Raw genomic sequence first — 23527 nt, 5'->3', positions numbered from 1 at the left:
AGGTGCTCAAAACCTTTAAATTTAGATCTCTTTTACTTCTTAACTCAAGTAAATTCTTTGCTAAGTTGAAAAAATTTAATGTAAAATGTAATAGAAAAGAATGTTATGGCTGTATAAAATTACCTACAGCACCTGGTATTCCCAGGTGGTCTCCCATCGAAGTACTAACCAGGCCCAACACTGCATAGTTTCCAAGATCAGACGAGATTGGGCATGTCCAGTGTGGTATGGCTGTAGGTGCTCAAAAAACTTAACTTTAGAACTCTATTACTTCTTAACTCAAGTAAATTCATTGATAAGTTGAAAAAATTAAATGTAAAATGTAATAGAAAAGAATGTTATGGCAGTATAAAATTACCTACAGCACCTGGTATTCCCAGGTGGTCTCCCATCCACGTAATAACCATGCCCAACAATGCACAGCTTCCAAGATCACTGGACATTGGCCATGTCCAGTGTGGATTGGCTGTAGGTGCCCAAAAACATTAACTTTAGACCTCTTTTACTTCTTAACTCAAGTAAATTCATTGATAAGTTGAAAAAATTAAATGTAAAATGTAATAGAAAAGAATGTTATGTCAGTATAAAATTACTTACAGCACCTGGTATTCCCAGGTGGTTTCCCATCCAAGTACTAACCATGCCCAACACTGCATAGCTTCCAATATCAGATGAGATTGGGCATGTCCAGTGTAGTTTGGCTGTAGGTGCTCAAATACATTAACTTTAGACCTCTTTTTCTTCTTAACTCAAGTAAATTCATTGATAAGTTTAAAATTTTTTATGTAAAATGTAATAGAAATGAATGTTTTGGCTGTATAAAATTACCTACAGCACCTGGTATTCCCAGGTGGTCTCCCATCCAAATATTAACCAGACCCAACAATGCTTAGTTTCCAAGATCAGACGAGATTGGGCATGTCCAGTGTGGTTTGGCTGAAGGTGCTCAAAATACTTAACTTTAGACCTCTATTACTTCTTAACTCAAAAAAATTCATTGTTAAGTTGTAAAAATGAAATGTAAAATGTAATAGAAAAGAATGTTATGGCAGTATAAAATTACCTACAGCACCTGGTATTCCCAGGTGGTTTCCCATCCAAGTACTAACCATGCCCAACACTGCATAGCTTCCAAGATCAGACGACATTGGCCATGTCCAGTGTGGTATGGCTGTAGGTGCTCAAAAAACTTAACTTTAGAACTCTATTACTTCTTAACTCAAGTAAATTCATTGATAAGTTGAAAAAATTAAATGTAAAATGTAATAGAAAAGAATGTTATGGCAGTATAAAATTACCTACAGCACCTGGTATTCCCAGGTGGTCTCCCATCCACGTAATAACCATGCCCAACAATGCACAGCTTCCAAGATCACTGGACATTGGCCATGTCCAGTGTGGTTTGGCTGTAGGTGCTCAAAAACATTAACTTTAGACCTCTTTTACTTAACTCAAGTAAATTCAATGATAAGTTGAAAAATGAAATGTAAAATGTAATAGAAAAGAATGTTATGGCAGTATAAAATTACCTACAGCTCCTGGTATTCCCAGATGGTCTCCCATCCAAGTACTAACCAGGAACAACACTGCATAGCTTTCAAGATCAGATGAGATTGGGCATGTCCAGTGTGGTTTGGCTGTAGGTGCTCAGAAACTTTAACTTTAGACCTCTATTACTTCTTAACTCAAGTAAATTCATTGATAAGTTGAAAAATTAAATGTAAAATGTAATAGAAAAGAATGTAATGGCAGCATAATATTACCTACAGCACCTGATATTCCCAGGTGGTCTCCCATCCAAGAACTAACCAGGCCCAACACTGCATAGCTTCCAAGATCAGACGAGATTGGGCATGTCCAGTGTGGTTTGGCTGTAGGTACTCAAAAGCATTAAATTTAGACCTCTATTACTTCTTAACTCAAGTAAATTCATTGATAAGTTGAAAAAATTAAATGTAAAATGTAATAGAAATGAATGTTATGGCAGTATAAAATTACCTACAGCATCTGGTATTCCCAGGTGGTCTCCCATCCAAGTACTAACCAAACCCAACACTGCATAGCTTCCAAGATCAGACAAGATTGGGCATGTCCAGTGTGGTTTAGCTGTAGGTGCTCAAAAACTTTAACTTTAGACCTCTTTTACTTCTTAACTCAAGTAAATTCATTGATAAGTTTTAAAATGAAATGTAAAATGTAACAGAAAAGAATGTTATGGCAGTATAAAATTACCTACAGCTTCTGGTATTCCCAGGTGGTCTCCCATCCAAGTACTAACCTGGCCCAACACTGCATAGCTTCCAAGATCAGACGAGCTTGGGCATGTCCAGTGTGGTTTGGCTGTAGGTGCTCAAAAACATTAACTTTAGAACTCTTTTACTTCTTAACTCAAGTAAATTCATTGATAAGTTGAAAAAATTTAATGTAAAATGTAATAGAAAAGAATGTTATGGCTGTATAAAATTACCTACAGCACCTGGTATTCCCAGGTGGTCTCCCATACAAATACTAACCAGACCCAACAATGCTTAGTTTCCAAGATCAGACGAGATTGGGCATGTCCAGTGTGGTTTGGCTGTAGGTGCACAAAATACTTAACTTTAGACCTCTATTACTTCTTAACTCAAGTAAATTCATTGATAAGTTGTAAACATTAAATGTAAAATGTAATAGAAAAGAATGTTATGGCAGTATAAAATTACCTACAGCACCTGGTATTCCCAGGTGGTCTCCCATTCAAGTACTAATTAAGCCCAACACTGCATAGCTTCCAAGATCAGACGAGATTGTGCATGTCCAGTGTGGTTTGGCTGTAGGTGCTCAAAAACATTAACTTTAGACCTCTTTTACTTCTTAACTCATGTACATTCATTGATAAGTTGAAAAAATTAAATGTAAAATGTAATAGAAAAGAATGTTATGGCAGCATAAAAATACCTACAGCACCTGGTATTCCCAGGTGGTCTCCCAACCAAGTACTAACCAGGCCCAACACTGCATAGCTTCCAAGATCAGACGAAATTGGGCATGTCCAGTGTGGTTTGACTGTAGGTGCTCAAAAGCATTAATTTTAGACGTGTATTACTTCGTAACTCAAGTAAATTCATTGATAAATTGAAAAAATGAAATGTAAAATGTAATAGAAAAGAATGTTATGGCAGCATAAAAATACCTACAGCACCTGGTATTCCCAGGTGGTCTCCCAACCAAGTACTAACCAGGCCCAACACTGCATAGTTTCCAAGATCAGACGAGATTGGGCATGTCCAGTGTGGTTTGACTGTAGGTGCTCAAAAGCATTAATTTTAGAAGTGTATTACTTCGTAACTCAAGTAAATTCATTGATAAGTTGAAAAAATGATATGTAAAATGTAATAGAAAAGAATGTTATGGCAGTATAAAATTACCTACAGCACCTGGTATTCCCAGGTGGTCTCCCATCCAAGTACTAACCAGGCCCAACACTGCATAGCTTCCAAGATTAGACGAGAGTGGGCATGTCCAGTGTGGTTTGACTGTAGGTGCCCAAAAACATTAAGTTTAGACCTCTTTTACTTCTTAACTCAAGTAAATTCATTGATAAGTTGAAAAAATTAAATGTAAAATTTAATAGAATAGAATGTTATGGCAGTATAAAATTACCTACAGCACCTGTTATTCCCAGGTGGTCTCCCATTCAAGTACTAACCAGGCCCAACACTGCATAGCTTCCAAGATCAGACAAGATTGGGCATGTCCAGTGTGGTTTGGCTCTACGTGCTCAAAAACATTAACTTTAGACCTCTTTTACTTCTTAACTCAAGTAAATTTATTGATAAGTTGAAAAAATTAAATGTAAAATGTAATAGAAAAGAATGTTATGTAAGTATAAAATTTCCTACAGCATCTGGTATTCCCAGGTGGTCTCCCATCCAAGTACTAACCAGGCCCAACACTGCATAGCTTCCAAGATCAGATGAGATTGGGCATGTCCGGAGTGGTTTGGCTGTAGGTGCTCAAAAACATTAACTTTAGACCTCTTTTACTTCCTAACTCAAGTAAATTCATTGATAAGTTGAAAAAATTTAATGTAAATGTAATATAAAAGAATGTTATGGCTGTATAAAATTACCTACAGCACCTGGTATTCCCAGGTGGTCTCCCATCCACGTAATAACCATGCCCAACACTGCACAGCTTCCAAGATCAGACGACATTGGCCATGTCTAGTGTAGTTTGGCTGTAGGTGCTCAAAAACCATAACTTTAGACCTCTTTTACTTCTTAACTCAAGTAAATTCATTGATAAGTTGAAAAAATTAAATGTAAAATGTAATAGAAAAGAATGTTATGGCAGTATAAAATTACCTAAAGCACCTGGTATTCCCAGGTGGTTTCCCATCCAAATACTAACCATGCCCAACACTGCATAGCTTCCAAGATCAGATGACATTGGCCATGTCCAGTGTGGTTTGGCAGTACGTGCTCAAAAACATTAACTTTAGACCTCTTTTACTTCTTAACTCAAGTAAATTCATTGATAAGTTGAAAAAATGTAATATAAAATGTAATAGAAAAGAATGTTATGGCTGCATAAAATTACCTAGAGCACCTGGTATTCCCAGGTGGACTCACATCCAAGTACTAACCAGGCCCAACACTGCATAGCTTCCAAGATCAGACGAGATTGGGCATGTCCAGGGTGGTTTGGCTGTAGGTGCTCAAAAACATTAACTTTAGACCTCTTTTACTTCTTAACTCAAGTACATTCATTGATAAGTTGAAAAAATTAAATGTAAAATGTAATAGAAAAGAATGTTATGGCAGCATAAAAATACCTACAGCACCTGGTATTCCCAGGTGGTCTCCCAACCAAGTACTAACCAGGCCCAACACTGCATAGCTTCCAAGATCAGACGAAATTGGGCATGTCCAGTGTGGTTTGACTGTAGGTGCTCAAAAGCATTAATTTTAGACGTGTATTACTTCGTAACTCAAGTAAATTCATTGATAAGTTGAAAAAATGAAATGTAAAATGTAATAGAAAAGAATGTTATGGCAGCATAAAAATACCTACAGCACCTGGTATTCCCAGGTGGTCTCCCAACCAAGTACTAACCAGGCCCAACACTGCATAGTTTCCAAGATCAGACGAGATTGGGCATGTCCAGTGTGGTTTGACTGTAGGTGCTCAAAAGCATTAATTTTAGAAGTGTATTACTTCGTAACTCAAGTAAATTCATTGATAAGTTGAAAAAATGAAATGTAAAATGTAATAGAAAAGAATGTTATGGCTGTATAAAATTACCTACAGCACCTGGTATTCCCAGGTGGTCTCCCATCCAAGTACTAACCAGGCCCAACACTGCATAGCTTCCAAGATTAGACGAGAGTGGGCATGTCCAGTGTGGTTTGACTGTAGGTGCTCAAAAACATTAAGTTTAGACCTCTTTTACTTCTTAACTCAAGTAAATTCATTGATAAGTTGAAAAAATTAAATGTAAAATTTAATAGAAAAGAATGTTATGGCTGCATAAAATTACCTAGAGCACCTGGTATTCCCAGGTGGACTCACATGCAAGTACTAACCAGGCCCAACACTGCATAGCTTCCAAGATCAGACGAGATTGGGCATGTCCAGGGTGGTTTGGCTGTAGGTGCTCAAAAACATTAACTTTAGACCTCTTTTACTTCTTAACTCAAGTAAATTCATTGATAAGTTGAAAAAAATAAATGTAATATGTAATAGAAAAGAATGTTATGTTAGTATAAAATTACCTACAGCATCAGGTATTCCCAGGTGGTCTCCCATCCAAGTACTAACCAGGCCCAACACTGCATAGCTTCCAAGATCAGACGAGATTGGGCATGTCCAGTGTGGTATGGCAGTAGGTGCTCAAAAGCTTTAAATTTAGACCTCTTTTACTTCTTAACTCAAGTAAATTCATTTCTAAGTTGAAAAAATTAAATGTAAAATGTAATAGAAAAGAATGTTATGGCTGTATAAAATTACCTACAGCACCTGGTATTCCCAGGTTGTCTCACATCGAAGTACTAACCAGGCCCAACACTGCATAGTTTCCAAGATCAGACGAGATTGGGCATGTCCAGTGTGGTATGGCTGTAGGTGCTCAAAAAACTTAACTTTAGACCTCTATTACTTCTTAACTCAAGTAAATTCATTGATAAGTTGAAAAAATTAAATGTAAAATGTAATAGAAAAGAATGTTATGGCAGTATAAACTTACCTACAGCACCTGGTATTCCCAGGTGGTCTCCCATCCACGTAACAACCATGCCCAACAATGCACAGCTTCCAAGATCACTGGACATTGGCCATGTCCAGTGTGGTTTGGCTGTAGGTGTCCAAAAACATTAACTTTAGACCTCTTTTACTTCTTAACTCAAGTAAATTCATTGATAAGTTGAAAAAATTAAATGTAAAATGTAATAGAAAAGAATGTTATGGCAGTATAAAATTACCTACAGCACCTGGTATTCCCAGGTGGTTTCCCATCCAAGTACTAACCATGCCCAACACTGCATAGCTTCCAAGATCAGACGACATTGGCCATGTCCAGTGTGGTTTGGCTGTACGTGCTCAAAAATATTAACTTTAGACCTCTTTTACTTCTTAACTCAAGTAAATTCATTGATAAGTTGAAAAAATTAAATGTAAAATGTAATAGAAAAGAATGTTATGTCAGTATAAAATTACCTACAGCACCTGGTATTCCCAGGTGGTCTCCCATCCAAATACTAACCAGACCCAACAATGCTTAGTTTCCAAGATCAGACGAGATTGGGCATGTCCAGTGTGGTTTGGCTGTAGGTGCTCAAAATACTTAACTTTAGACCTCTATTACTTCTTAACTCAAGTAAATTCATTGTTAAGTTGTAAAAATGAAAATTAAAATGTAATAGAAAAGAATGTTATGGCAGTATAAAATTACCTACAGCTCCTGGTATTCCCAGGTGGTCTCCCATCCAAGTACTAACCAAGCCCAACACTGCATAGCTTCCAAGATCAGATGAGATTGGGCATGTCCAGTGTGGTTTGGCTGTAGGTGCTCAGAAACTTTAACTTTAGACCTCTATTACTTCTTAACTCAAGTAAATTCATTGATAAGTTGAAAAAATTAAATGTAAAATGTAATAGAAAAGAATGTTATGGCAGCATAAAATTACCTACAGCACCTGGTATTCCCAGGTGGTCTCCCATCCAAGAACTAACCAGGCCCAACACTGCATAGCTTCCAAGATCAGACGAGATTGGACATGTCCAGTGTGGTTTTGCTGTAGGTGCTCAAAACCCTTAACTTTAGACCTCTTTTACTTCATAACTCAAGTAAATTCATTGATAAGTTGAAAAAAATAAATGTAAAATGTAATAGAAAAGAATGTTTTGGCTGTATAAAATTACCTACAGCACCAGGTATTCCCAGGTGGTTTCCCATCCAAGTACAAACCAGGCCCAACACTGCATAGCTTCCAAGATCAGACGAGATTGGGCATGTCCAGTGTGGTTTGGCTGTAGGTACTCAAAAGCATTAATCTTAGACCTCTATTACTTCTTAACTCAAGTAAATTCATTGATAAGTTGAAAAAATTAAATGTAAAATGTAATAGAAATGAATGTTATGGCAGTATAAAATTACTTACAGCATCTGGTATTCCGAGGTGGTCTCCCATCCAAGTACTAACCAGACCCAACACTGCATAGCTTCCAAGATCAGACAAGATTGGGCATGTCCAGTGTGGTTTGGCTGTAGGTGCACAAAATCTTTAACTTTAGACCTCTTTTACTTCTTAACTCAAGTAAATTCATTGATAAGTTTAAAAATGAAATGTAAAATGTAACAGAAAACAATGTTATGGCAGTATAAAATTACCTACAGCTCCTGGTATTCCCAGGTGGTCTCCCATCCAAGTACTAACCTGGCCCAACACTGCATAGCTTCCAAGATCAGACGAGCTTGGGCATGTCCAGTGTGGTTTGGCTGTAGGTGCTCAAAAACATTAACTTTAGAACTCTTTTACTTCTTAACTCAAGTAAATTCATTGATAAGTTGAAAAAATTTAATGTAAAATGTAATAGAAAAGAATGTTATGGCTGTATAAAATTACCTACAGCACCTGGTATTCCCAGGTGGTCTCCCATCCAAGTACTAACCAGGCCCAACACTGCATAGTTTCCAAGATCAGACGAGATTGGGCATGTCCAGTGTGGTTTGGCTGTAGGTGCTCAAATACATTAACTTTAGACCTCTTTTACTTCTTTACTCAAGTAAATTCATTGATAAGTTGAAAAAATTAAATGTAAAATGTAATAGAAAAGAATGTTATGGCTGCATAAAAATACCTACAGCACCTGGTATTCCCAGGTGGTCTCCCGACCTAGTACTAACCAGGCCCAACACTGCAAAGCTTCCAAGATCAGACGAGATTGGGCATGTCCAGTGTGGTTTGGCTGTAGGTGCTCAAAAACATTAAATTTAGACTTCTATTACTTCTTAACTCATGTAAATTCATTGATAAGTTGAAAAAATGAAATGTAAAATGTAATAGAAAAGAATGTTTTGGCAGTATAAAATTACCTACAGCACCTGGTATTCCCAGGTGGTCTCTCATCCAAGTACTAACCAGGCCCAACACTGCATAGCTTCCAAGATCAGACGAGATTGGGCATGTCCAGTGTGGTTTTACTGTAGGTGCTCAAAAACATTAACTTTAGCCATCTTTTACTTCTTAACTCAAGTAAATTCATTGATAAGTTGAAAAAATTAAATGTAAAATGTAATAGAAAACAATGTTTTGGCTGTATAAAATTATCTACAGCACCTGGTATTCCCAGGTGGTTTCCCATCCAAGTACAAACCAGGCCCAACACTGCATAGCTTCCAAGATCAGATGAGATTGGGCATGTCCAGTGTGGTTTGGCTGTAGGTGCTCAAAAGCATTAAATTTAGACCTCTATTACTTCTTAACTCAAGTAAATTCATTGTTAAGTTGTAAAAATGAAATGTAAAATGTAATAGAAAAGAATGTTATGGCAGCATAAAATTACCTACAGCTCCTGGTATTCCCAGGTGGTCTCCCATCGAAGTACTAACCAAGCCCAACACTGCATAGCTTCCAAGATCAGACGAGATTGGGCATGTCCAGTGTGGTTTGGCTGTAGGTGCTCAGAAACATTAACTTTAGACCTCTATTACTTCTTAACTCAAGTAAATTCATTGATAAGTTGAAAAAATTAAATGTAAAATGTAATAGAAAAGAATGTTATGGCAGCATAAAATTACCTACAGCACCTGGTATTCCCAGGTGGTCTCCCATCCAAGAACTAACCAGGCCCAACACTGCATAGCTTCCAAGATCAGACGAGAATGGACATGTCCAGTGTGGTTTTGCTGTAGGTGCTCAAAACCCTTAACTTTAGACCTCTTTTACTTCATAACTCAAGTTAATTCATTGATAAGTTTAAAAATGAAATGTAAAATGTAACAGAAAAGAATGTTATGGCAGTATAAAATTACCTACAGCTCGAGGTATTCCCAGGTGGTCTCCCATCCAAGTACTAACCTGGCCCAACACTGCATAGCTTCCAAGATCAGACGAGCTTGGGCATGTCCAGTGTGGTTTGGCTGTAGGTGCTCAAAAACATTAACTTTAGAACTCTTTTACTTCTTAACTCAAGTAAATTCATTGATAAGTTGAAAAAATTAAATGTAAAATGTAATAGAAAAGAATGTTTTGGCTGTATAAAATTACCTACAGCACCTGGTATTCCCAGGTGGTCTCCCATCCAAGTACTAACCAGGCCCAACACTGCATAGTTTCCAAGATCAGACGAGATTGGGCATGTCCAGTGTGGTTTGGCTGTAGGTGCTCAAAAGCATTAAATTTAGACCTCTATTACTTCTTAACTCAAGTAAATTCATTGATAAGTTGAAAAAATTAAATGTAAAATGTAATAGAAAAGAATGTTATGGCTGTATAAAATTACCTACAGCACCTGGTATTCCCAGGTGGTCTCCCATCCAAGTACTAACCAGGCCCAACACTGCATAGCTTCCAAGATCAGATGAGATTGGGCATGTCCAGTGTGGTTTGACTGTAGGTGCCCAAAAACATTAAATTTAGACCTCTTTTACTTCTTAACTCAAGTAAATTCATTGATAAGTTGAAAAAATTAAATGTAAAATTTAATAGAAAAGAATGTTATGGCAGTATAAAATAACCTACAGCACCTGGTATTCCCAGGTGGTCTCCCATTCAAATACTAACCAGGCCCAACACTGCATAGCTTCCAAGATCAGACGAGATTGGGCATGTCCAGTGTGGTTTGGCTGTAGGCACTCAAAAACATTAACTTTAGACCTCTTTTACTTCTTAACTCAAGTAAATTCATTGATATGTTGAAAAAATTAAATGTAAAATGTAATAGAAAAGAATGTTATGTTAGTATAAAATTACCTACAGCATCAGGATTTCCCAGGTGGTCTCCCATCCAAGTACTAACCAGGCCCAACACCGCATAGCTTCCAAGGTCAGACGAGATTGGGCATGTCCGGTGTGGTTTGGCTGTAGGTGCTCAAAAGCTTGAAATTTAGACTTCTATTACTTCTTAACTCAAGTAAATTCATTGATAAGTTGAAAAAATTAAATGTAAAATGTAATAGAAAAGAATGTTATGGCTGTATAAAATTACCTACAGCACCTGGTATTCCCAGGTGGTCTCCCATCCAAGTACTAACCAGGCCCAACACTGCATAGCTTCCAAGATCAGATGAGATTGGGCATGTCCAGTGTGGTTTGACTGTAGGTGCTCAAAACATTAACTTTAGACCTCTTTTACTTCTTAACTCAAGTAAATTCATTGATAAGTTGAAAAAATTAACTGTAAAATGTAATAGAAAAGAATGTTATGGCAGTATAAAATTACCTACAGCACCTGGTATTCCCAGGTGGTCTCCCATCCACGTAATAACCATGCCCAACAATGCACAGCTTCCAAGATCACTGGACATTGGCCATGTCCAGTGTGGTTTGGCTGTAGGTGCCCAAAAACATTAACTTTAGAATTCTTTTACTTCTTAACTCAAGTAAATTCATTGATAAGTTGAAAAAATTAAATGTAAAATGTAATAGAAAAGAATGTTATGGCAGTATAAAATTACCTACAGTACCTGGTATTCCCAGGTGGTTTCCCATCCAAGTACTAACCATGCCCAACACTGCATAGCTTCCAAGATCGGACGACATTGGCCATGTCCAGTGTGGTTTGGCTGTACGTGCTCAAAAATATTAACTTTAGACCTCTTTTACTTCTTAACTCAAGTAAATTCATTGATAAGTTGAAAAAAATAAATGTAAAATGTAATAGAAAAGAATGTTATGGCAGTATAAAATTACCTACAGCATCTGATATTCCCAGGTGGTCTCCCATCCAAGCACTAACCAGGCCCAACACTGCATAGCTTCCAATATCAGATGAGATTGGGCATGTCCAGTGTAGTTTGGCTGTAGGTGCTCAAATACATTAACTTTAGACCTCTTTTACTTCTTAACTCAAGTAAATTCATTGATAAGTTTAAAATTTTTTATGTAAAATGTAATAGAAATGAATGTTTTGGCTGTAAAAAATTACCTACAGCACCTGGTATTCCCAGGTGGTCTCCCAATCCAAATACTAACCAGGCCCAACACTGCATAGCTTCCAAGATCAGATGAGATTGGACATGTCCAGTGTGGTTTTGCTGTAGGTGCTCAAAACCCTTAACTTTAGACCTCTTTTACTTCATAACTCAAGTAAATTCATTGATAACTTGAAAAAATTAAATGTAAAATGTAATAGAAAAGAATGTTTTGGCTGTATAAAATTACCTACAGCACCAGGTATTCCCAGGTGGTTTCCCATCCAAGTACAAACCACGCCCAACACTGCATAGCTTCCAAGATCAGACGAGATTGGGCATGTCCAGTGTGGTTTGGCTGTAGGTACTCAAAAGCATTAATTTTAGACCTCTATTACTTCTTAACTCAAGTAAATTCATTGAAAAGTTGAAAAAATTAAATGTAAAATGTAATAGAAATTAATGTTATGGCAGTATAAAATTACCTACAGCATCTGGTATTCCCAGGTGGTCTCCCATCCAAGTACTAACCAGGCCCAAGACTGCATAGCTTCCAAAATCAGACGAGATTGGGCATGTCCAGTGTGGTTTGGCTGTAGGTGCTCAAAAACTTTAACTTTAGACCTCTTTTACTTCTTAACTCAAGTAAATTCATTGATAAGTTTAAAAATGAAATGTAAAATGTAACAGAAAAGAATGTTATGGCAGTATAAAATTACCTACAGCTCCTGGTATTCCCAGGTGGTCTCCCATCCAAGTACTAACCTGGCCCAACACTGCATAGCTTCCAAGATCAGACGAGCTTGGGCATGTCCAGTGAGGTTTGGCTGTAGGTGCTCAAAAACATTAACTTTAGAACTCTTTTACTTCTTAACTCAAGTAAATTCATTGATAAGTTGAAAAAATTTTATGTAAAATGTAATAGAAAAGAATGTTATGGCTGTATAAAATTACCTACAGCACCTGGTATTCCCAGGGGGTCTCCGATCCAAGTACTAACCAGGCCCAACACTGCATAGTTTCCAAGATCAGACGAGATTGGGCATGTCCAGTGTGGTTTGGCTGTAGGTGCTCAAATACATTAACTTTAGACCTCTATTACTTCTTAACTCAAGTAAATTCATTGATAAGTTGAAAAAATTAAATGTAAAATGTAATAGAAATGAATGGTATGGCAGTATAAAATTACCTACAGCATCTGGTATTCCCAGGTGGTCTCCCATCCAAGTACTAACCAGGCCCAACACTGCATAGCTTCCAAGATCAGACGAGATTGGGCATGTCCAATGTGGTTTGGCTGTAGGTGCTCAAAAACTTTAACTTTAGACCTCTTTTACTTCTTAACTCAAGTAAATTCATTGATAAGTTTAAAAATGAAATGTAAAATGTAACAGAAAAGAATGTTATGGCAGTATAAAATTACCTACAGCTCCTGGTATTCCCAGGTGGTCTCCCATCCAAGTACTAACCTTGCCCAACACTGCATAGCTTCCAAGATCAGACGAGCTTGGGAATGTCCAGTGTGGTTTGGCTGTAGGTGCTCAAAAACATTAACTTTAGAACTCTTTTACTTCTTAACTCAAGTAAATTCATTGATAAGTTGAAAAAATTTAATGTAAAATGTAATAGAAAAGAATGTTATGGCTGTATAAAATTACCTACAGCACCTGGTATTCCCAGGTGGTCTCCCATCCAAGTACTAACCAGGCCCAACACTGCATAGTTTCCAAGATCAGACGAGATTGGGCATGTCCAGTATGGTTTGGCTGTAGGTGCTCAAATACATTAACTTTAGACCTCTTTTACTTCTTTACTCAAGTAAATTCATTGATAAATTGAAAAAATTAAATGTAAAATGTAATAGAAAAGAATGTTATGGCTGCATAAAAATACCTACAGCACCTGGTTTTCCCAGGGGGTCTCCCAACCTAGTACTAACCAGGCCCTACACTGCATAGCTTCCAAGATCAGACGAGATTGGGCATGTCCAGTGTGGTTTGGCTGTAGGTGCTCAAAAACATTAAATTTAGACTTCTATTACTTCTTAACTCATGTAAATTCATTGATAAGTTGAAAAAATGAAATGTAAAATGTAATAGAAAAGAATGTTTTGGCAGTATAAAATTACCTACAGCACCTGGTATTCCCAGGTGGTCTCCCATCCAAGTACTAACCAGGCCCAACACTGCATAGCTTCCAAGATCAGACGAGATTGGGCATGTCCAGTGAGGTTTGACTGTAGGTGCTCAAAAACATTAACTTTAGCCCTCTTTTACTTCTTAACTCAAGTAAATTCATTGATAAGTTGAAAAAATTAAATGTAAAATGTAATAGAAAAGAATGTTTTGGCTGTATAAAATTACCTACAGCACCTGGTATTCCCAGGTGGTTTCCCATCAAAGTACAAACCAGGCCCAACACTGAATAGCTTCCAAGATCATTCGAGATTGGGCATGTCCAGTGTGGTTTGGCTGTAGGTGCTCAAAAACATTAACTTTAGACCTCTTTTACTTCTTAACTCAAGTAAATTCATTGATAAGTTGAAAAAATTAAATGTAAAATTTAATAGAAAAGAATGTTATGGCAGTATAAAATTACCTACAGCACCTGGTATTCCCAGGAGGTCTCCCATTCAAATACTAACCAGGCCCAACACTGCATAGCTTCCAAGATCAGACGAGATTGGGCATGTCCAGTGTGGTTTGGCTGTAGGCGCTCAAAAACATTAACTTTAGACCTCTTTTACTTCTTAACTCAAGTAAATTCATTGATAAGTTGAAAAAATTAAATGTAAAATGTAATAGAAAAGAATGTTATGTTAGTATAAAATTACCTACAGCATCAGGATTTCCAAGGTGGTCTCCCATCCAAGTACTAACCAGGCCCAACACTGCATAGCTTCCAAGGTCAGACGAGATTGGGCATGTCCAGTGTGGTTTGGCTGTAGGTGCTCAAAAGCTTTAAATTTAGACCTCTATTACTTCTTAACTCAAGTAAATTCATTGATAAGTTGAAAAAATTAAATGGAAAATGTAATAGAAAAGAATGTTATGGCTGTATAAAATTACCTACAGCACCTGGTATTCCCAGGTGGTCTCCCATCCAAGTACTAACCAGGCCCAACACTGCATAGCTTCCAAGATCAGAGGAGATTGGGCATGTCCAGTGTGGTTTGGCTGTAGGTGCTCAAAAACTTTAACTTTAACTTTAGACCTCTCTTACTTCTTAACTCAAGTAAATTCATTGATAAGTTTAAAAATGAAATGTAAAATGTAATAGAAAAGAATGTTATGGCTGTATAAAATTACCTACAGCACCTGGTATTCCCAGGTGGTCTCCCATCCAAGTACTAACCAGGCCCAACACTGCATAGTTTCCAAGATCAGACGAGATTGGGCATGTCCAGTGTGGTTTGGCTGTAGGTGCTCAAATACATTAACTTTAGGCCTCTTTTACTTCTTTACTCAAGTAAAATCATTGATAAGTTGAAAAAATTAAATGTAAAATGTAATAGAAAAGAATGTTATGGCTGCATAAAAATACCTACAGCACCTGGTATTCCCAGGTGGTCTCCCAACCTAGTACTAACCAGGCCCAACACTGCATAGCTTCCAAGATCAGACGAGATTGGGCATGTCCAGTGTGGTTTGGCTGTAGGTGCTCAAAAACATTAAATTTAGACTTCTATTACTTCTTAACTCATGTAAATTCATTGATAAGTTGAAAAAATGAAATGTAAAATGTAATAGAAAAGAATGTTTTGGCAGTAAAAAATAACCTACAGCACCTGGTTTTCCCAGGTGGTCTCCCATCCAAGTACTAACCAGGCCCAACACTGCATAGCTTCCAAGATCAGACGAGATTGGGCATGTCCAGTGTGGTTTGACTGTAGGTGCTCAAAAACATTAACTGTAGCCCTCTTTTACTTCTTAACTCAAGTAAATTCAATGATAAGTTGAAAAATGAAATGTAAAATGTAATAGAAAAGAATTTATGGCAGTATAAAATTACCTACAGCTCCTGGTATTCCCAGGTGGTCTCCCATCCAAGTACTAACCAAGCCCAACACTGCATGGCTTCCAAGATCAGACAAGATTGGGCATGTCCAGTGTGGTTCGGCTGTAGGTGCTCAGAAACTTTAACTTTAGACCTCTATTACTTCTTAACTCAAGTAAATTCATTGATAAGTTGAAAAAATTAAATGTAAAATGTAATAGAAAAGAATGTAATGGCAGCATACAATTACCTACAGCACCTGGTATTCCCAGGTGGTCTCCCATCCAAGAACGAACCAGGCCCAACACTGCATAGCTTCCAAGATCAGACGAGATTGGACATGTCCAGTGTGGTTTTGCTGTAGGTGCTCAAAACCCTTAACTTTAGACCTCTTTTACTTCTTAACTCAAGTAAATTCATTGATAAGTTGAAAAAATTTAATGTAAAATGTAATAGAAATGAATGTTATGGCAGTATAAAATTACCTACAGCATCTGGTATTCCCAGGTGGTCTCCCATCCAAGTACTAACCAGGCCCAACACTGCAAAGCTTCCAAGATCAGACGAGATTGGGCATGTCCAGGGTGGTTTGGCTGTAGGTGCTCAAAAACTTTAACTTTAGACCTCTCTTACTTCTTAACTCAAGTAAATTCATTGATAAGTTTAAAAATGAAATGTAAAATGTAACAGAAAATAATGTTATGGCAGTATAAAATTACCTACAGCTCCTGGTATTCCCAGGTGGTCTCCCATCCAAGTACTAACCTAGCCCAACACTGCATAGCTTCCAAGATCAGACGAGCTTGGGCATGTCCAGTGTGGTTTGGCTGTAGGTGCTCAAAAACATTAACTTTAGAACTCTTTTACTTCTTAACTCAAGTAAATTCATTGATAAGTTGAAAAAATTTAATGTAAAATGTAATAGAAAAGAATGTTATGGCTGTATAAAATTACCTACAGCACCTGGTATTCCCAGGTGGTCTCTCATCCAAGTACTAACCAGGCCCAACACTGCATAGTTTCCAAGATCAGACGAGATTGGGCATGTCCAGTGTGGTTTGGCTGTAGGTGCTCAAATACATTAACTTTAGGCCTCTTTTACTTCTTTACTCAAGTAAAATCATTGATAAGTTGAAAAAATTAAATGTAAAATGTAATAGAAAAGAATGTTATGGCTGCATAAAAATACCTACAGCACCTGGTATTCCCAGGTGGTCTCCCAACCTAGTACTAACCAGGCCCAACACTGCATAGCTTCCAAGATCAGACGAGATTGGGCATGTCCAGTGTGGTTTGGCTGTAGGTGCTCAAAAACATTAAATTTAGACTTCTATTACTTCTTAACTCATGTAAATTCATTGATAAGTTGAAAAAATGAAATGTAAAATGTAATAGAAAAGAATGTTTTGGCAGTATAAAATTACCTACAGCACCTGGTATTCCCAGGTGGTCTCCCATCCAAGTACTAACCAGGCCCAACACTGCATAGCTTCCAAGATCAGACGAGATTGGGCATGTCCAGTGTGGTTTGACTGTAGGTGCTCAAAAACATTAACTTTAGCCCTCTTTTACTTCTTAACTCAAGTAAATTCATTGATAAGTTGAAAAAATTAAATGTAAAATGTAATAGAAAAGAATGTTATGTTAGTATAAAATGACCTACAGCATCAGGATTTCCCAGGTGGTCTCCCATCCAAGTACTAACCAGGACCAACACTGCATAGCTTCCAAGGTCAGATGAGATTGGGCATGTCCAGTGTGGTTTGGCTGTAGGTACTCAAAAGCTTTAAATTTAGACCTCTATTACTTCTTAACTCAAGTAAATTCATTGATAAGTTGAAAAAATTAAATGTAAAATGTAATAGAAAAGAATGTTATGGCTGTATAAATTACCTACAGCACCTGGTATTCCCAGGTGGTCTCCCATCCAAGTACTAACCAAGCCCAACACTGCATAGCTTCCAAGATCAGATGAGATTGGGCATGTCCAGTGTGGTTTGTCTGTAGGTGCTCAGAAACTTTAACTTTAGACCTCTATTACTTCTTAACTCAATTAAATTCATTGATAAGTTGAAAAAATTAAATGTAAAATGTAATAGAAAAGAATGTTATGGCAGCATAAAATTACCTACAGCACCTGGTATTCCCAGGTGGTCTCCCATCCAAGAACTAACCAGGCCCAACACTGCATAGCTTCCAAGATCAGACGAGATTGGACATGTTCAGTGTGGTTTTGCTGTAGGTGCTCAAAACCCTTAACTTTAGACCTCTTTTACTTCTTAACTCAAGTAAATTCATTGATAAGTTGAAAAATTAAATGTAAAATGTAATAGAAAAGAATGTTATGGCAGTATAAAATTACCTACAGCATCTGGTATTCCCAGGTGGTCTCCCATCCAAATACTAACCAGGCCCAACACTGCATAGCTTCCAAGATCAGACGAGATTGGGCATGTCCAGTGTGGTTTGGCTGTAGGTGCTCAAAAACTTTAACTTTAGACCTCTTTTACTTCTTAACTCAAGTAAATTCATTGATAAGTTTAAAAATGAAATGTAAAATGTAACAGAAAATAATGTTATGGCAGTATAAAATTACCTATAGCTCCTGGTATTCCCAGGTGGTCTCCTATCCAAGTACTAACCTAGCCCAACACTGCATAGCTTCCTAGATCAGACGAGCTTGGGCATGTCCAGTGTGGTTTGGCTGTAGGTGCTCAAAAACATTAACTTTAGAACTCTTTTACTTCTTAACTCAAGTAAATTCATTGATAAGTTGAAAAAATTTAATGTAAAATGTAATAGAAAAGAATGTTATGGCTGTATAAAATTACCTACAGCACCTGGTATTCCCAGGTGGTCTCTCATCCAAGTACTAACCAGGCCCAACACTGCATAGTTTCCAAGATCAGACGAGATTGGGCATGTCCAGTGTGGTTTGGCTGTAGGTGCTCAAATACATTAACTTTAGGCCTCTTTTACTTCTTTACTCAAGTAAAATCATTGATAAGTTGAAAAAATTAAATGTAAAATGTAATAGAAAAGAATGTTATGGCTGCATAAAAATACCTACAGCACCTGGTATTCCCAGGTGGTCTCCCAACCTAGTACTAACCAGGCCCAACACTGCATAGCTTCCAAGATCAGACGAGATTGGGCATGTCCAGTGTGGTTTGGCTGTAGGTGCTCAAAAACATTAAATTTAGACTTCTATTACTTCTTAACTCATGTAAATTCATTGATAAGTTGAAAAAATGAAATGTAAAATGTAATAGAAAAGAATGTTTTGGCAGTATAAAATTACCTACAGCACCTGGTATTCCCAGGTGGTCTCCCATCCAAGTACTAACCAGGCCCAACACTGCATAGCTTCCAAGATCAGACGAGATTGGGCATGTCCAGTGTGGTTTGACTGTAGGTGCTCAAAAACATTAACTTTAGCCCTCTTTTACTTCTTAACTCAAGTAAATTCATTGATAAGTTGAAAAAATTAAATGTAAAATGTAATAGAAAAGAATGTTTTGGCTGTATAAAATTACCTACAGCACCTGGTATTCCCAGGTGGTTTCCCATCCAAGTACAAACCAGGCCCAACACTGCATAGCTTCCAAGATCAGATGAGATTGGGCATGTCCAGTGTGGTTTGGCTGTAGGTGCTCAAAAGCATTAAATTTAGACCTCTATTACTTCTTAACTCAAGTAAATTCATTGATAAGTTGAAAAAATTAAATGTAAAATGTAATAGAAAAGAATGTTATGGCTGTATAAAATTACCTACAGCACCTGGTATTCCCAGGTGGTCTCCCATCCAAGTACTAACCGGGCCCAACACTGCATAGCTTCCAAGATCAGACGAGATTGGGCATGTCCAGTGTGGTTTGGCTGTAGGTGCTCAAAAGCTTTAAATTTAGACCTCTATTACTTCTTAACTCAAGTAAATTCATTGATAAGTTGAAAAAATTAAATGGAAAATGTAATAGAAAAGAATGTTATGGCTGTATAAAATTACCTACAGCACCTGGTATTCCCAGGTGGTCTCCCATCCAAGTACTAACCAGGCCCAACACTGCATAGCTTCAAAGATCAGATGAGATTGGGCATGTCCAGTGTGGTTTGACTGTAGGTGCTCAAAAACATTAACTTTAGACCTCTTTTACTTCTTAACTCAAGTAAATTCATTTATAAGTTGAAAAAATTAACTGTAAAATTTAATAGAAAAGAATGTTTTGGCTGTATAAAATTACCTACAGCACCTGGTATTCCCAGGTGGTTTCCCATCCAAGTACAAACCAGGCCCAACACTGAATAGCTTCCAAGATCATTCGAGATTGGGCATGTCCAGTGTGGTTTGGCTGTAGGTGCTCAAAAACATTAACTTTAGACCTCTTTTACTTCTTAACTCAAGAAAATTCATTGATAAGTTGAAAAAATTAAATGTAAAATTTAATAGAAAAGAATGTTATGGCAGTATAAAATTACCTACAGCACCTGGTATTCCCAGGTGGTCTCCCATTCAAAGACTAACCAGGCCCAACACTGCATAGCTTCCAAGATCAGACGAGATTGGGCATGTCCAGTGTGGTTTGGCTGTAGGTGCTCAAAAACATTAACTTTAGACCTCTTTTACTTCTTAACTCAAGTAAATTCATTGATAAGTTGAAAAATTTAAATGTAAAATGTACTAGAAAAGAATGTTATGTTAGTATAAAATTACCTACAGCATCAGGATTTTCAAGGTGGTCTCCCATCCAAGTACTAACCAGGCCCAACACTGCATAGCTTCCAAGGTCAGACGAGACTGGGCATGTCCAGTGTGGTTTGGCTGTAGGTGCTCAAAAGCTTTAAATTTAGACCTCTATTACTTCTTAACTCAAGTAAATTCATTGATAAGTTGAAAAAATTAAATGTAAAATGTAATAGAAAAGAATGTTATGTCAGTATAAAATTACCTACAGCACCTGGTATTCCCAGGTGGTCTCCCATCCAAGTACTAACCAGGCCCAACACTGCATAGCTTCCAAGATCAGATGAGATTGGGCATGTCCAGTGTGGTTTGGCTGTAAGTGCTCAAAAACTTTAACTTTAGACCTCTCTTACTTCTTAACTCAAGTAAATTCATTGATAAGTTTAAAAATGAAATGTAAAATGTAACAGAAAATAATGTTATGGCAGTATAAAATTACCTACAGCTCCTGGTATTCCCAGGTGGTCTCCCATCCAAGTACTAACCTAGCCCAACACTGCATAGCTTCCAAGATCAGACAAGCTTGGGCATGTCCAGTGTGGTTTGGCTGTAGGTGCTCAAAAACGTTAACTTTAGAACTCTTTTACTTCTTAACTCAAGTAAATTCATTGATAAGTTGAAAAAATTTAATGTAAAATGTAATAGAAAAGAATGTTATGGCTGTATAAAATTACCTACAGCACCTGGTATTGCCAGGTGGTCTCCCATCCAAGTACTAACCAGGCCCAACACTGCATAGTTTCCAAGATCAGACGAGATTGGGCATGTCCAGTGTGGTTTGGCTGTAGGTGCTCAAATACATTAACTTTAGGCCTCTTTTACTTCTTTACTCAAGTAAAATCATTGATAAGTTGAAAAAATTAAATGTAAAATGTAATAGAAAAGAATGTTATTGCTGCATAAAAATACCTACAGCACCTGGTATTCCCAGGTGGTCTCCCAACCTAGTACTAACCAGGCCCAACACTGCATAGCTTCCAAGATCAGACGAGATTGGGCATGTCCAGTGTGGTTTGGCTGTAGGTGCTCAAAAACATTAAATTTAGACTTCTATTACTTCTTAACTCATGTAAATTCATTGATAAGTTGAAAAAATGAAATGTAAAATGTAATAGAAAAGAATGTTTTGGCAGTATAAAATAACCTACAGCACCTGGTTTTCGCAGGTGGTCTCCCATCCAAGTACTAACCAGGCCCAACACTGCATAGCTTCCAAGATCAGACGAGATTGGGCATGTCCAGTGTGGTTTGACTGTAGGTGCTCAAAAACATTAACTTTAGCCCTCTTTTACTTCTTTACTCAAGTAAATTCAATGATAAGTTGAAAAATGAAATGTAAAATGTAATAGAAAAGAATTTATGGCAGTATAAAATTACCTACAGCTCCTGGTATTCCCAGGTGGTCTCCCATCCAAGTACTAACCAAGCCCAACACTGCACAGCTTCCAAGATCAGACAAGATTGGGCATGTCCAGTGTGGTTTGGCTGTAGGTGCTCAGAAACTTTAACTTTAGACCTCTATTACTTCTTAACTCAAGTAAATTCATTGATAAGTTGAAAAAATTAAATGTAAAATGTAATAGAAAAGAATGTAATGGCAGCATACAATTACCTACAGCACCTGGTATTCCCAGGTGGTCTCCCATCCAAGAACTAACCAGGCCCAACACTGCATAGCTTCCAAGATCAGACGAGATTGGACATGTCCAGTGTGGTTTTGCTGTAGGTGCTCAAAACCCTTAACTTTAGACCTCTTTTACTTCTTAACTCAAGTAAATTCATTGATAAGTTGAAAAAATTTAATGTAAAATGTAATAGAAATGAATGTTATGGCAGTATAAAATTACCTACAGCATCTGGTATTCCCAGGTGGTCTCCCATCCAAGTACTAACCAGGCCCAACACTGCAAAGCTTCCAAGATCAGACGAGATTGGGCATGTCCAGTGTGGTTTGGCTGTAGGTGCTCAAAAACTGTAACTTTAGACCTCTCTTACTTCTTAACTCAAGTAAATTCATTGATAAGTTTAAAAATGAAATGTAAAATGTAACAGAAAATAATGTTATGGCAGTATAAAATTACCTACAGCTCCTGGTATTCCCAGGTGGTCTCCCATCCAAGTACTAACCTAGCCCAACACTGCATAGCTTCCAAGATCAGACGAGCTTGGGCATGTCCAGTGTGGTTTGGCTGTAGGTGCTCAAAAACATTAACTTTAGAACTCTTTTACTTCTTAACTCAAGTAAATTCATTGATAAGTTGAAAAAATTTAATGTAAAATGTAATAGAAAAGAATGTTATGGCTGTATAAAATTACCTACAGCACCTGGTATTCCCAGGTGGTCTCTCATCCAAGTACTAACCAGGCCCAACACTGCATAGTTTTCAAGATCAGACGAGATTGGGCATGTCCAGTGTGGTTTGGCTGTAGGTGCTCAAATACATTAACTTTAGGCCTCTTTTACTTCTTTACTCAAGTAAAATCATTGATAAGTTGAAAAAATTAAATGTAAAATGTAATAGAAAAGAATGTTATGGCTGCATAAAAATACCTACAGCACCTGGTATTCCCAGGTGGTCTCCCAACCTAGTACTAACCAGGCCCAACACTGCATAGCTTCCAAGATCAGACGAGATTGGGCATGTCCAGTGTGGTTTGGCTGTAGGTGCTCAAAAACATTAAATTTAGACTTCTATTACTTCTTAACTCATGTAAATTCATTGATAAGTTGAAAAAATGAAATGTAAAATGTAATAGAAAAGAATGTTTTGGCAGTATAAAATAACCTACAGCACCTGGTTTTCCCAGGTGGTCTCCCATCCAAGTACTAACCAGGCCCAACACTGCACAGCTTCCAAGATCAGACGAGATTGGGCATGTCCAGTGTGGTTTGACTGTAGGTGCTCAAAAACTTTAACTTTAGCCCTCTTTTACTTCTTTACTCAAGTAAATTCAATGATAAGTTGAAAAATGAAATGTAAAATGTAATAGAAAAGAATTTATGGCAGTATAAAATTACCTACAGCTCCTGGTATTCCCAGGTGGTCTCCCATCCAAGTACTAACCATGCCCAACACTGCATAGCTTCCAAGATCAGACAAGATTGGGCATGTCCAGTGCGGTTTGGCTGTAGGTGCTCAGAAACTTTAACTTTAGACCTCTATTACTTCTTAACT

General features: G+C 37.4%; 20 non-coding genes and 75 pseudogenes across 20 annotated transcripts; all 95 read right to left on the bottom strand.

Annotated features, from left to right (window-relative positions):
* Positions 1–4, bottom strand: part of LOC148458268 (5S ribosomal RNA) — a 119-nt pseudogene extending 115 nt beyond the window's left edge.
* Positions 5–120: 116 nt separating this feature from the next.
* On the bottom strand, positions 121–239 carry LOC148458267 (5S ribosomal RNA). The gene has a single exon (XR_015873225.1). It is a non-coding gene; the product is annotated as a 5S ribosomal RNA (ribosomal RNA).
* Positions 240–590: 351 nt separating this feature from the next.
* Positions 591–709, bottom strand: LOC148458266 (5S ribosomal RNA; annotated as a pseudogene).
* Positions 710–825: 116 nt separating this feature from the next.
* LOC148458265 (5S ribosomal RNA) lies at positions 826–944 on the bottom strand (annotated as a pseudogene).
* Positions 945–1060: 116 nt separating this feature from the next.
* Positions 1061–1179, bottom strand: LOC148458264 (5S ribosomal RNA; annotated as a pseudogene).
* A 347-nt stretch (positions 1180–1526) lies between these two features.
* LOC148458263 (5S ribosomal RNA) lies at positions 1527–1645 on the bottom strand (annotated as a pseudogene).
* A 115-nt stretch (positions 1646–1760) lies between these two features.
* On the bottom strand, positions 1761–1879 carry LOC148458262 (5S ribosomal RNA; annotated as a pseudogene).
* Positions 1880–1995: 116 nt separating this feature from the next.
* LOC148458261 (5S ribosomal RNA) lies at positions 1996–2114 on the bottom strand (annotated as a pseudogene).
* Positions 2115–2229: 115 nt separating this feature from the next.
* On the bottom strand, positions 2230–2348 carry LOC148458260 (5S ribosomal RNA; annotated as a pseudogene).
* A 116-nt stretch (positions 2349–2464) lies between these two features.
* On the bottom strand, positions 2465–2583 carry LOC148458259 (5S ribosomal RNA; annotated as a pseudogene).
* Positions 2584–2699: 116 nt separating this feature from the next.
* Positions 2700–2818, bottom strand: LOC148458258 (5S ribosomal RNA; annotated as a pseudogene).
* Positions 2819–2934: 116 nt separating this feature from the next.
* On the bottom strand, positions 2935–3053 carry LOC148458257 (5S ribosomal RNA; annotated as a pseudogene).
* Positions 3054–3169: 116 nt separating this feature from the next.
* On the bottom strand, positions 3170–3288 carry LOC148458256 (5S ribosomal RNA). The gene has a single exon (XR_015873991.1). It is a non-coding gene; the product is annotated as a 5S ribosomal RNA (ribosomal RNA).
* A 116-nt stretch (positions 3289–3404) lies between these two features.
* LOC148458255 (5S ribosomal RNA) lies at positions 3405–3523 on the bottom strand (annotated as a pseudogene).
* Positions 3524–3639: 116 nt separating this feature from the next.
* Positions 3640–3758, bottom strand: LOC148458254 (5S ribosomal RNA; annotated as a pseudogene).
* A 116-nt stretch (positions 3759–3874) lies between these two features.
* On the bottom strand, positions 3875–3993 carry LOC148458253 (5S ribosomal RNA; annotated as a pseudogene).
* Positions 3994–4578: 585 nt separating this feature from the next.
* LOC148458252 (5S ribosomal RNA) lies at positions 4579–4697 on the bottom strand (annotated as a pseudogene).
* Positions 4698–4813: 116 nt separating this feature from the next.
* LOC148458251 (5S ribosomal RNA) lies at positions 4814–4932 on the bottom strand (annotated as a pseudogene).
* A 116-nt stretch (positions 4933–5048) lies between these two features.
* Positions 5049–5167, bottom strand: LOC148458250 (5S ribosomal RNA). The gene has a single exon (XR_015873990.1). It is a non-coding gene; the product is annotated as a 5S ribosomal RNA (ribosomal RNA).
* A 116-nt stretch (positions 5168–5283) lies between these two features.
* Positions 5284–5402, bottom strand: LOC148458249 (5S ribosomal RNA; annotated as a pseudogene).
* Positions 5403–5518: 116 nt separating this feature from the next.
* Positions 5519–5637, bottom strand: LOC148458248 (5S ribosomal RNA; annotated as a pseudogene).
* A 116-nt stretch (positions 5638–5753) lies between these two features.
* On the bottom strand, positions 5754–5872 carry LOC148458247 (5S ribosomal RNA; annotated as a pseudogene).
* A 116-nt stretch (positions 5873–5988) lies between these two features.
* LOC148458246 (5S ribosomal RNA) lies at positions 5989–6107 on the bottom strand (annotated as a pseudogene).
* A 351-nt stretch (positions 6108–6458) lies between these two features.
* Positions 6459–6577, bottom strand: LOC148458245 (5S ribosomal RNA; annotated as a pseudogene).
* A 116-nt stretch (positions 6578–6693) lies between these two features.
* LOC148458244 (5S ribosomal RNA) lies at positions 6694–6812 on the bottom strand (annotated as a pseudogene).
* A 116-nt stretch (positions 6813–6928) lies between these two features.
* LOC148458243 (5S ribosomal RNA) lies at positions 6929–7047 on the bottom strand (annotated as a pseudogene).
* Positions 7048–7163: 116 nt separating this feature from the next.
* On the bottom strand, positions 7164–7282 carry LOC148458242 (5S ribosomal RNA; annotated as a pseudogene).
* Positions 7283–7398: 116 nt separating this feature from the next.
* Positions 7399–7517, bottom strand: LOC148458241 (5S ribosomal RNA; annotated as a pseudogene).
* Positions 7518–7633: 116 nt separating this feature from the next.
* Positions 7634–7752, bottom strand: LOC148458240 (5S ribosomal RNA; annotated as a pseudogene).
* A 115-nt stretch (positions 7753–7867) lies between these two features.
* LOC148458239 (5S ribosomal RNA) lies at positions 7868–7986 on the bottom strand (annotated as a pseudogene).
* A 116-nt stretch (positions 7987–8102) lies between these two features.
* LOC148458238 (5S ribosomal RNA) lies at positions 8103–8221 on the bottom strand. The gene has a single exon (XR_015874408.1). It is a non-coding gene; the product is annotated as a 5S ribosomal RNA (ribosomal RNA).
* Positions 8222–8337: 116 nt separating this feature from the next.
* Positions 8338–8456, bottom strand: LOC148458237 (5S ribosomal RNA; annotated as a pseudogene).
* A 116-nt stretch (positions 8457–8572) lies between these two features.
* On the bottom strand, positions 8573–8691 carry LOC148458236 (5S ribosomal RNA; annotated as a pseudogene).
* Positions 8692–8807: 116 nt separating this feature from the next.
* On the bottom strand, positions 8808–8926 carry LOC148458235 (5S ribosomal RNA; annotated as a pseudogene).
* Positions 8927–9042: 116 nt separating this feature from the next.
* Positions 9043–9161, bottom strand: LOC148458234 (5S ribosomal RNA; annotated as a pseudogene).
* A 116-nt stretch (positions 9162–9277) lies between these two features.
* On the bottom strand, positions 9278–9396 carry LOC148458233 (5S ribosomal RNA; annotated as a pseudogene).
* A 115-nt stretch (positions 9397–9511) lies between these two features.
* LOC148458232 (5S ribosomal RNA) lies at positions 9512–9630 on the bottom strand (annotated as a pseudogene).
* Positions 9631–9746: 116 nt separating this feature from the next.
* LOC148458231 (5S ribosomal RNA) lies at positions 9747–9865 on the bottom strand. Its single transcript, XR_015874406.1, has one exon. It is a non-coding gene; the product is annotated as a 5S ribosomal RNA (ribosomal RNA).
* A 116-nt stretch (positions 9866–9981) lies between these two features.
* On the bottom strand, positions 9982–10100 carry LOC148458230 (5S ribosomal RNA). Its single transcript, XR_015873380.1, has one exon. It is a non-coding gene; the product is annotated as a 5S ribosomal RNA (ribosomal RNA).
* Positions 10101–10216: 116 nt separating this feature from the next.
* Positions 10217–10335, bottom strand: LOC148458229 (5S ribosomal RNA; annotated as a pseudogene).
* A 116-nt stretch (positions 10336–10451) lies between these two features.
* Positions 10452–10570, bottom strand: LOC148458228 (5S ribosomal RNA; annotated as a pseudogene).
* Positions 10571–10686: 116 nt separating this feature from the next.
* Positions 10687–10805, bottom strand: LOC148458227 (5S ribosomal RNA). Its single transcript, XR_015873379.1, has one exon. It is a non-coding gene; the product is annotated as a 5S ribosomal RNA (ribosomal RNA).
* A 350-nt stretch (positions 10806–11155) lies between these two features.
* Positions 11156–11274, bottom strand: LOC148458226 (5S ribosomal RNA; annotated as a pseudogene).
* Positions 11275–11390: 116 nt separating this feature from the next.
* On the bottom strand, positions 11391–11509 carry LOC148458225 (5S ribosomal RNA; annotated as a pseudogene).
* A 116-nt stretch (positions 11510–11625) lies between these two features.
* LOC148458224 (5S ribosomal RNA) lies at positions 11626–11745 on the bottom strand (annotated as a pseudogene).
* A 116-nt stretch (positions 11746–11861) lies between these two features.
* LOC148458223 (5S ribosomal RNA) lies at positions 11862–11980 on the bottom strand (annotated as a pseudogene).
* A 116-nt stretch (positions 11981–12096) lies between these two features.
* LOC148458222 (5S ribosomal RNA) lies at positions 12097–12215 on the bottom strand (annotated as a pseudogene).
* Positions 12216–12330: 115 nt separating this feature from the next.
* LOC148458221 (5S ribosomal RNA) lies at positions 12331–12449 on the bottom strand (annotated as a pseudogene).
* A 116-nt stretch (positions 12450–12565) lies between these two features.
* On the bottom strand, positions 12566–12684 carry LOC148458220 (5S ribosomal RNA; annotated as a pseudogene).
* Positions 12685–12800: 116 nt separating this feature from the next.
* Positions 12801–12919, bottom strand: LOC148458219 (5S ribosomal RNA; annotated as a pseudogene).
* Positions 12920–13034: 115 nt separating this feature from the next.
* Positions 13035–13153, bottom strand: LOC148458218 (5S ribosomal RNA; annotated as a pseudogene).
* A 116-nt stretch (positions 13154–13269) lies between these two features.
* LOC148458217 (5S ribosomal RNA) lies at positions 13270–13388 on the bottom strand. The gene has a single exon (XR_015873855.1). It is a non-coding gene; the product is annotated as a 5S ribosomal RNA (ribosomal RNA).
* Positions 13389–13504: 116 nt separating this feature from the next.
* LOC148458216 (5S ribosomal RNA) lies at positions 13505–13623 on the bottom strand. Its single transcript, XR_015873567.1, has one exon. It is a non-coding gene; the product is annotated as a 5S ribosomal RNA (ribosomal RNA).
* A 116-nt stretch (positions 13624–13739) lies between these two features.
* On the bottom strand, positions 13740–13858 carry LOC148458215 (5S ribosomal RNA; annotated as a pseudogene).
* A 116-nt stretch (positions 13859–13974) lies between these two features.
* LOC148458214 (5S ribosomal RNA) lies at positions 13975–14093 on the bottom strand (annotated as a pseudogene).
* A 116-nt stretch (positions 14094–14209) lies between these two features.
* LOC148458213 (5S ribosomal RNA) lies at positions 14210–14328 on the bottom strand (annotated as a pseudogene).
* A 116-nt stretch (positions 14329–14444) lies between these two features.
* Positions 14445–14563, bottom strand: LOC148458212 (5S ribosomal RNA; annotated as a pseudogene).
* A 116-nt stretch (positions 14564–14679) lies between these two features.
* On the bottom strand, positions 14680–14798 carry LOC148458211 (5S ribosomal RNA; annotated as a pseudogene).
* Positions 14799–14919: 121 nt separating this feature from the next.
* On the bottom strand, positions 14920–15038 carry LOC148458210 (5S ribosomal RNA). Its single transcript, XR_015874405.1, has one exon. It is a non-coding gene; the product is annotated as a 5S ribosomal RNA (ribosomal RNA).
* A 116-nt stretch (positions 15039–15154) lies between these two features.
* Positions 15155–15273, bottom strand: LOC148458209 (5S ribosomal RNA). The gene has a single exon (XR_015873583.1). It is a non-coding gene; the product is annotated as a 5S ribosomal RNA (ribosomal RNA).
* A 116-nt stretch (positions 15274–15389) lies between these two features.
* LOC148458208 (5S ribosomal RNA) lies at positions 15390–15508 on the bottom strand. Its single transcript, XR_015873434.1, has one exon. It is a non-coding gene; the product is annotated as a 5S ribosomal RNA (ribosomal RNA).
* Positions 15509–15622: 114 nt separating this feature from the next.
* LOC148458207 (5S ribosomal RNA) lies at positions 15623–15741 on the bottom strand (annotated as a pseudogene).
* Positions 15742–15857: 116 nt separating this feature from the next.
* On the bottom strand, positions 15858–15976 carry LOC148458206 (5S ribosomal RNA; annotated as a pseudogene).
* A 116-nt stretch (positions 15977–16092) lies between these two features.
* On the bottom strand, positions 16093–16211 carry LOC148458205 (5S ribosomal RNA; annotated as a pseudogene).
* Positions 16212–16326: 115 nt separating this feature from the next.
* Positions 16327–16445, bottom strand: LOC148458204 (5S ribosomal RNA; annotated as a pseudogene).
* Positions 16446–16561: 116 nt separating this feature from the next.
* On the bottom strand, positions 16562–16680 carry LOC148458203 (5S ribosomal RNA; annotated as a pseudogene).
* A 116-nt stretch (positions 16681–16796) lies between these two features.
* On the bottom strand, positions 16797–16915 carry LOC148458202 (5S ribosomal RNA). Its single transcript, XR_015873582.1, has one exon. It is a non-coding gene; the product is annotated as a 5S ribosomal RNA (ribosomal RNA).
* A 116-nt stretch (positions 16916–17031) lies between these two features.
* Positions 17032–17150, bottom strand: LOC148458201 (5S ribosomal RNA). Its single transcript, XR_015873780.1, has one exon. It is a non-coding gene; the product is annotated as a 5S ribosomal RNA (ribosomal RNA).
* Positions 17151–17266: 116 nt separating this feature from the next.
* LOC148458200 (5S ribosomal RNA) lies at positions 17267–17385 on the bottom strand (annotated as a pseudogene).
* A 115-nt stretch (positions 17386–17500) lies between these two features.
* Positions 17501–17619, bottom strand: LOC148458199 (5S ribosomal RNA; annotated as a pseudogene).
* A 116-nt stretch (positions 17620–17735) lies between these two features.
* Positions 17736–17854, bottom strand: LOC148458198 (5S ribosomal RNA; annotated as a pseudogene).
* A 115-nt stretch (positions 17855–17969) lies between these two features.
* On the bottom strand, positions 17970–18088 carry LOC148458197 (5S ribosomal RNA; annotated as a pseudogene).
* A 115-nt stretch (positions 18089–18203) lies between these two features.
* Positions 18204–18322, bottom strand: LOC148458196 (5S ribosomal RNA; annotated as a pseudogene).
* A 116-nt stretch (positions 18323–18438) lies between these two features.
* LOC148458195 (5S ribosomal RNA) lies at positions 18439–18557 on the bottom strand (annotated as a pseudogene).
* Positions 18558–18673: 116 nt separating this feature from the next.
* LOC148458194 (5S ribosomal RNA) lies at positions 18674–18792 on the bottom strand. The gene has a single exon (XR_015873581.1). It is a non-coding gene; the product is annotated as a 5S ribosomal RNA (ribosomal RNA).
* A 116-nt stretch (positions 18793–18908) lies between these two features.
* Positions 18909–19027, bottom strand: LOC148458193 (5S ribosomal RNA). The gene has a single exon (XR_015873779.1). It is a non-coding gene; the product is annotated as a 5S ribosomal RNA (ribosomal RNA).
* A 116-nt stretch (positions 19028–19143) lies between these two features.
* Positions 19144–19262, bottom strand: LOC148458192 (5S ribosomal RNA; annotated as a pseudogene).
* Positions 19263–19378: 116 nt separating this feature from the next.
* On the bottom strand, positions 19379–19497 carry LOC148458191 (5S ribosomal RNA). Its single transcript, XR_015873537.1, has one exon. It is a non-coding gene; the product is annotated as a 5S ribosomal RNA (ribosomal RNA).
* A 116-nt stretch (positions 19498–19613) lies between these two features.
* Positions 19614–19732, bottom strand: LOC148458190 (5S ribosomal RNA; annotated as a pseudogene).
* A 116-nt stretch (positions 19733–19848) lies between these two features.
* Positions 19849–19967, bottom strand: LOC148458189 (5S ribosomal RNA; annotated as a pseudogene).
* Positions 19968–20083: 116 nt separating this feature from the next.
* LOC148458188 (5S ribosomal RNA) lies at positions 20084–20202 on the bottom strand (annotated as a pseudogene).
* Positions 20203–20318: 116 nt separating this feature from the next.
* On the bottom strand, positions 20319–20437 carry LOC148458187 (5S ribosomal RNA; annotated as a pseudogene).
* A 116-nt stretch (positions 20438–20553) lies between these two features.
* On the bottom strand, positions 20554–20672 carry LOC148458186 (5S ribosomal RNA). The gene has a single exon (XR_015873595.1). It is a non-coding gene; the product is annotated as a 5S ribosomal RNA (ribosomal RNA).
* A 115-nt stretch (positions 20673–20787) lies between these two features.
* On the bottom strand, positions 20788–20906 carry LOC148458185 (5S ribosomal RNA; annotated as a pseudogene).
* Positions 20907–21022: 116 nt separating this feature from the next.
* On the bottom strand, positions 21023–21141 carry LOC148458184 (5S ribosomal RNA; annotated as a pseudogene).
* Positions 21142–21257: 116 nt separating this feature from the next.
* LOC148458183 (5S ribosomal RNA) lies at positions 21258–21376 on the bottom strand. Its single transcript, XR_015873580.1, has one exon. It is a non-coding gene; the product is annotated as a 5S ribosomal RNA (ribosomal RNA).
* Positions 21377–21492: 116 nt separating this feature from the next.
* LOC148458182 (5S ribosomal RNA) lies at positions 21493–21611 on the bottom strand (annotated as a pseudogene).
* A 114-nt stretch (positions 21612–21725) lies between these two features.
* LOC148458181 (5S ribosomal RNA) lies at positions 21726–21844 on the bottom strand (annotated as a pseudogene).
* A 116-nt stretch (positions 21845–21960) lies between these two features.
* On the bottom strand, positions 21961–22079 carry LOC148458180 (5S ribosomal RNA; annotated as a pseudogene).
* A 116-nt stretch (positions 22080–22195) lies between these two features.
* LOC148458179 (5S ribosomal RNA) lies at positions 22196–22314 on the bottom strand (annotated as a pseudogene).
* A 115-nt stretch (positions 22315–22429) lies between these two features.
* On the bottom strand, positions 22430–22548 carry LOC148458178 (5S ribosomal RNA; annotated as a pseudogene).
* A 116-nt stretch (positions 22549–22664) lies between these two features.
* LOC148458177 (5S ribosomal RNA) lies at positions 22665–22783 on the bottom strand (annotated as a pseudogene).
* A 116-nt stretch (positions 22784–22899) lies between these two features.
* LOC148458176 (5S ribosomal RNA) lies at positions 22900–23018 on the bottom strand. Its single transcript, XR_015873579.1, has one exon. It is a non-coding gene; the product is annotated as a 5S ribosomal RNA (ribosomal RNA).
* Positions 23019–23134: 116 nt separating this feature from the next.
* On the bottom strand, positions 23135–23253 carry LOC148458175 (5S ribosomal RNA; annotated as a pseudogene).
* Positions 23254–23367: 114 nt separating this feature from the next.
* LOC148458174 (5S ribosomal RNA) lies at positions 23368–23486 on the bottom strand (annotated as a pseudogene).
* Between the last annotated feature and the right edge of the window lie 41 nt (positions 23487–23527).

Source organism: Taudactylus pleione, unplaced genomic scaffold (assembly GCF_031769625.1).
Source record: "Taudactylus pleione unplaced genomic scaffold, aTauple2 ptg000967l, whole genome shotgun sequence".
Classification (NCBI taxonomy): domain Eukaryota; kingdom Metazoa; phylum Chordata; class Amphibia; order Anura; family Myobatrachidae; genus Taudactylus; species Taudactylus pleione.
This window is presented reverse-complemented; position numbering and strand designations above follow the sequence as displayed.